Here is a 7,139-nt window from a genome sequence, read left to right as displayed (position 1 = left end):
GATAAATTTCGTATTATGTTACTGTTCCATGATATCAAGCACACAGAGTATAAAAAAGCGATACAGATAAAAAAGAAGAATAGATTTCACAAGTGCTGAGACAGGAGAGGGGAGACAAAAATCAAAGAGCATTAGCATAGCTGCTCTTTGTCTCCAGTCTGTCCCTCTACCCCCTGTATCTAATGAGTAACCAATGGTCTGCCAGACAGAGATAAGGTGTGTGTGTGTGTGTGTGTGTGTGTGTGTGTGTGTGTGTGTGTGTGTGTGTGTGTGTGTGTATGTGTGTGTGTGTTTAGTCCTAATGTTGCTCCCTATGGAGTACAGTGTGACAGTTAGATGGATGTTCCCCTCAAACACCAGCTGATCACTACATATGGAGTCAGAACACACGATGACCGACTGGAGCAGAATGACCATTGTGACATGTGTCCAAACATGTGGTGCAGATTCATTGTTGTGTTTTCTCAAATGCAAAAAAAAGGAAGGAAAAAAACACACACACTACAGTTCACTACTGTATAGAATTGTCTGCTTTGCACCTGGTCTCCTCTGACATTTGTCAAGGTCTACAAATCATTACAATCTAGATGACAGAAGCATTTTTTAATAGGAGACAGTGGATGTGCAACTGGGGAAGCATATTTTGTGGACCATATCAGCACACTGTTCCCTTTTTCAGACGATGAGCTTAAAGGCTTTGAGAAATCCTGACTCAATCCAATAACTGAAGAGTTTGACCTTTTCTGGACTGTTTTAGCGAAAGCATGGACCTTTCTCATTTTAAAGCGTAGCTTAAAAGGCAGAAATGTCAAATGTGATAAAACAACAAAATCCTGAAACCAACAGACATAAAACTTATGGTCTAAATTACTAACTTTCATCAAAGTTCAAAAGTTTCAAAGCAGATATCTGTATATGAATGTGGAGTTACAGTGCTGTGCAAAACATTTTTAGTCATCACTAATTTCTTTATATTTTTCCAGGAAAATGTGATGTTGGCTGTCTTTTGCTCTGTTCACTGTCTCTGCTTCTATAATGTTGAGGTCCAGGCTCTGGGGAGGCCAAGCCATGACCAATAAGTGTTCCATGGCTTTGAAGGGTGGATCAAAATTAAAACATCACTGACTGAAATGCAGAGCCAAACCATGACAGAGTCTCCAACTTGTCTCCAAATGGCTGAAGGCACTCGCTGTTTTCTCTCTTGACCTCATCTGTGTTTTTAACAAACAGACAAACATAAATGAAAAATCAGCATATGTCCAAAACCCCCCCAAAACAAAAAAAACCTTTCAGAAAGTCAGGAAAACTGCTGCTCAAGAGCAATTCCTAGAAATCTGGCTCCTTGGAAACCAAATCTGAAGAAATGGAGGGTGGCTCAAGACTTTTGGACAGTATACCTTACCAGCAAGAGATGCATTTTCTGGTTTCTGTCTGTAGTCAGCTCATAATTCCAGCTCTGTTTATGAGCAACATTGCAGCAGATTTTTTGTTGCATTTAGGTAAAATCTGTCTGATTTATTCTCTTTTAGTTTTTAAAAAAAATATCTGCATTCAGAAACAACAGCCATACCAAACTGAGGTCGTTAAACTCAGGTCTACTATCTGGAAGCCCCAGAAAGTTTTTCCCACCGACTTAGTCTGCAAACTAGGCAGTGGGTTCCCAGTAACAAAGTTACTGCACATTATAGGACACTTATCTTTTTATGCATCCACCCCACAAAAAGTGTGCAAATATTTCTTCTGGCTAAAGACATGAGTGATATCTTTGGACTCTGAAATTATTTGAGAGAACTATTTGTCGATTGATTGATGGGAACAGTTGGCCAATTAGCTGTAAAATTCTATGATTCAGTTTATGGTGTAAATTAAGCACTGTATCTCAAGCTGATAATGAATAAACGAACTGAATGAATCAACTGAATTCACATACAGAAAAACATGATGACTGTACAGCAGATTAGAATTACCAAAAGACCATCTCCACACACTCCTAAAGGACTTCCTCTACATATGGTGTCTCCATCTGGAGGAAGTGATATGGGAGACAGCGAGATATGCTGCTATCCAAATAACTCCATAGCTGCTAATTGCATCTGCAGCTAGTATATATTCTTTTTTTTTCTATTATGTGTGGCACTTCATTACATGTGTACCCTGATGTTGACCTGTTCATGTCAGTTTGCTTATTCACAATATAAATATTAGGTCATTCTGTTTGTGGTAGATCACGTCATTTTCTCTCATATTCATATCAACATTCTGTACTTTGTTCCCCCTCAGTTTGAATTTCAATTTACTTTTACTTGTAAAGCCTGTTTTTTCATAGTGTGACTCAGGAAGTGTACAATAAAGACTATGATCACAATCATAGACTGTATATAAAAGATGGACTTACCATCAAATTCTGAAAAGCCAATGTGGAAATGCTATAAACTGTTTCCCCCCTCTGTGTTTCAAGTCATACTGAATTCAGCATGATGCTGTATTTTCCCACATTAACCCTTTAAAACCGGTCGGAGCGGGCACGCTCCGTTTGGCGCAACTATTTTTAAATCCCGGTAGCACTGCACCACGTAAGCTAGCGCAATAATTTTTTTTGCATATGAAACCGGAGGAGTTGTACTTACATCTTATGTCATCCGCTTGTCTTCGGTCACGGTTTCCTTCCACATATAGCTTTGCAAAAACTGCATAAAAAGTGCTTGCAGCAACAAAAACATAATATTCCAGAAACACGCTTTGCCGATCCGATCAGTTGTTCATAACACGTCCTATGTTAGAATAGACGTCAGCGTGAACTATCACATGTCCTGGTTTCAAAATAGTAGCATGGCAATGATCAAAACACTCTGCTTAAACTTCACAACAAGACTTTACTTCTTTGCCACTGTGCCCATGTCCATCTGTTATGTACAGTGGGGCAAAAAAGTATTTAGTCAGCCACCGATTGTGCAAGTTCCCCCACCTAAAATGATGACAGAGGTCAGTAATTTGCACCAGAGGTACACTTCAACTGTGAGAGACAGAATGTGAAAAAAAAATCCATGAATCCACATGGTACACAGCAAAATCTCCAGTGTTAAATTAACACTAGAGAGTGTCTATATGGGTCCACACCTCTGAGTGTTAAATACAACACTGTTGACAAAGGAGCTTGCAAAGAAAAGTTCTGAAGTGAACTGAAGAAGCTTCTCGGATGAGAGGTGAAACGTCTTCAAGCAACTTAAAGAAGTCCAGACGCTTTTCTTTGCAAGCTCCTTTGACTACGATGACCTGGATGACTGAGAACCTTCACAGACATACAACACTGTTGAGTGTTAAATTAACACTTTTGACAGTGTTATATGTTTAAAAGTAACCTAGTGTCACGATCCTGGGTCTTAGGACCCAGTGTTTTGAGTTTTAGTTCATCTTAATGTGTATAGTATGTTAATCTCATTAGGCCTCCTATGTTCATTTGCTTATTAGTTCCCCCTTGTGTTTCCAACCCATGTTAAGTCTCCCCTGCTCTTCATGTGTTTCATGTCTGTGTCTTACGTTGTCAAGTTCCGGTTATCATGTCTGCGTCTCATTATGTTTCCTATTTTATTTGGAAGAGATCCTGTGCTTTTATATCATGGTTTATGTTTTGAGTCCTTTGATGTACTGTTTAATAATAATAATGGATACTTTATTGATCCCCATGGGGAAATTACTTGTTTTTCTCTGCATTTGACCCATTCACTCAGTGAAGCAGTGGGCAGCCCACTAAGCAGGCGCCCAGGGAGCAGTGTGTAGGGACGGTACCTTGCTCAGGGGTACCTCAGGGTAGCCGTTAAGTGGATTCGAACCGCCGACCTTCCGATCATGGGGCGACCACTTTACCTACTGAGCTATCCCTGCCCCATGTTTCTTGTTTCCCTGGATCTCAGTTATGGTTATCTTAGGTTTAGCTCTTTGGCTTTGTTATATGTTTTGTACCACGTTTCAGGTTCCTATGTTCTGTCTCCCCAGTTGCTGTTAAGTTTGCGTGTTTTAGAATTCAGTCAGTGTGTTTCCTGTTTTACTTTGAAGGTCCATGCCTCATGTGAGTGTTTCTAGCTTTGCTTGTCTCGTCAGTCCTGATTTCTCCCAGCTGTGCCCTCCTTCTGTGTCTCATTCCCTCGTTATCCCTCTGTGTATTTAAGCCCTGTGTTTCTCTTTGTCAGTGTCGTAGTCTCCATCATAGCTGTGTGATTTTTTCCCCTGTGGCTCCTTGTGCTTTAGTTTTCCCAGTTTAGTTTATTTTGTATTGTTTTTCGTGTCCCACTCCACGCCAGCAATAAAGCTGTGTTTTTTGAGTTTACCTTTTGTCTCTGTGAGTTTGCGTTTGGGTCCTCTCCTGCCTGCCACACAGCCGAAACATGACACCTAGTCAGTTTTGAAGATTAACAAAGACTAACACTGAGCAGTGCTGATTTTCTAACACTGGAAAATAACTCAAAATGTTAGAAATATTCCAGTGTTAGAAAATCAGCACTGCTCAGTGTTAGTCTTTGTTAATCTTCAAAACTGACTAGGTTACTTTTAAACATATAACACTGTCAAAAGTGTTAATTTAACACTCAACAGTGTTGTATTTAACACTCAGAGGTGTGGACCCATATAGACACTCTCTAGTGTTAATTTAACACTGGAGATTTTGCTGTGTAGGATTTGTAAAGAATTTATTCGTAAATCAGGGTGGAAAATAAGTATTTGGTCAATAACAAAAATACAACTCAATACTTTGTAACATAACCTTTGTTGGCAATAACAGAGGTCAAACGTTTACTATAGGTCTTTACCAGGTTTGCACACACAGTAGCTGGTATTTTGGCCCACTCCTCCATGCAGATCTTCTCGAGAGCAGTGATGTTTTGGGGCTGTCGCCGAGCAACACAGACTTTCAACTCCCGCCACAGATCTTCTATGGGGTTGAGGTCTGGAGACTGGCTAGGCCACTCCAGGACTTTCAAATGCTTCTTACGGAGCCACTCCTTTGTTGCCCGGGCGGTGTGTTTTGGATCATTGTCATGTTGGAAGACCCAGCCTCGTTTCATCTTCAAGGTTCTCACTGATGGAAGGAGGTTTTGGCTCAAAATCTCACGATACATGGCCCCATTCATTCTGTCCTTAACACGGATCAGTCGTCCTGTCCCCTTGGCAGAAAAACAGCCCCATAGCATGATGTTTCCACCCCCATGCTTCACAGTAGGTATGGTGTTCTTGGGATGCAACTCAGTATTCTTCTTCCTCCAAACACGACGAGTTGAGTTTATACCAAAAAGTTCTACTTTGGTTTCATCTGACCACATGACATTCTCCCAATCCTCTGCTGTATCATCCATGTGCTCTCTGGCAAACTTCAGACGGGCCTGGACATGCACTGGCTTCAGCAGCGGAACACGTCTGGCACTGCGGGATTTGATTCCCTGCCGTTGTAGTGTGTTACTGATGGTGACCTTTGTTACTTTGGTCCCAGCTCTCTGCAGGTCATTCACCAGGTCCCCCCGTGTGGTTCTGGGATCTTTGCTCACCGTTCTCATGATCATTTTGACCCCACGGGATGAGATCTTGCGTGGAGCCCCAGATCGAGGGAGATTATCAGTGGTCTTGTATGTCTTCCATTTTCTGATGATTGCTCCCACAGTTGATTTTTTCACACCAAGCTGCTTGCCTATTGTAGATTCACTCTTCCCAGTCTGGTGCAGGTCTACAATACTTTTCCTGGTGTCCTTCGAAAGCTCTTTGGTCTTGGCCATGGCGGAGTTTGGAGTCTGACTGTTTGAGGCTGTGGACAGGTGTCTTTTATACAGATGATGAGTTCAAACAGGTGCCATTCATACAGGTAACGAGTGGGGGACAGAAAAGCTTCTTACAGAGGACGTTACAGGTCTGTGAGAGCCAGAGATTTTCCTTGTTTGAGGTGACCAAATACTTATTTTCCACCCTAATTTACGAATAAATTCTTTACAAATCCTACCATGTGAATTCATGGATTTTTTTTTCACATTCTGTCTCTCACAGTTGAAGTGTACCTCTGGTGCAAATTACTGACCTCTGTCATCATTTTAAGTGGGGGAACTTGCACAATCGGTGGCTGACTAAATACTTTTTTGCCCCACTGTACTGTGCACACAGCAAATGTCACTAGATTTAAGCTGTAAACTTTCTAACATGTGAGTAACGGGGTCAGTTTTAACCCCAAACATGACTTTTCCTTGACTAACCAAATAGTTGTAAATATTTAACCCAAACAAGCAGTGACTGAAAAAAAAGTTAAAGTACCACTTAACAGGCAAAACCCCAGCCTCCTTTTCTTATATGATACCAAGTAGTGTTTTGGTGCCTAATGACTTATCAGTGTGTAGAAACAATGTTAAACAAACCTAAAAACGCACCACTACTGTCTAAGTGTTAAGATATTTTCACTCCTTAAAACATACTGTGTATCATACCATCAAAGCCACATATCTCTGACAAAAATTATTATTATTATGTTTGATGCCCTGCAGTGGGAAAGTTTTGGTTAACCAGTTAGCTGAATTGGACAAAATACAAAAAATACCTCCCTTCTGAGTAGAATTTGGCTTAATTTAACAAGACCCAATTCATTAAAACATTAAACATGACTGAAAGATGTTTATCTCTCTATCTTTCCTATCTTCTCTAGATAAAGGCTCTTTCTTTTTAGAGACACAGGCTGGAAGCCAGATGCTGCACAGATGACCTTTATAAGTTAATCTCCAATGCAACTCCAAGCTTTTGGCAGTACCGGTACTTAAAGTTTTGGACACAGAGTACAGTACCTTACTTTTTTATTTCTAAAAAAACAACATACATCATTAGTCTTGGTCTCAGCACCTGCGTTTGCTTTGGGTTTATGAGGAATGTTATCTGATATGTATTTCACAAAAATTGCAGAAATATTGCCCATTTCTTTTAAAAAATTTGACTTTTTAGATTAGTGTGAAGATAAAATTCAGGAAAATTCCACTGAAGTTCAGATTAATAGCCATGTGCAGCAGAGCAGGCGGCACAGCTTTGAGCCAGCGGCTCCTTCTGCTCATGCGGACCGGGCCAGCAGCCAATTAATGCCCTTGTTCAGGTCTTGGGCCAATTAGAGCTATTGGTCAGAC

The sequence above is a fragment of the Rhamphochromis sp. 'chilingali' genome (genome assembly GCF_963969265.1).
Source record: "Rhamphochromis sp. 'chilingali' genome assembly, chromosome: 11".
NCBI lineage: Eukaryota > Metazoa > Chordata > Actinopteri > Cichliformes > Cichlidae > Rhamphochromis > Rhamphochromis sp. 'chilingali'.
The sequence above is the reverse complement of the archived record's forward strand: the minus strand, read 5'-3'. Positions refer to the sequence as shown.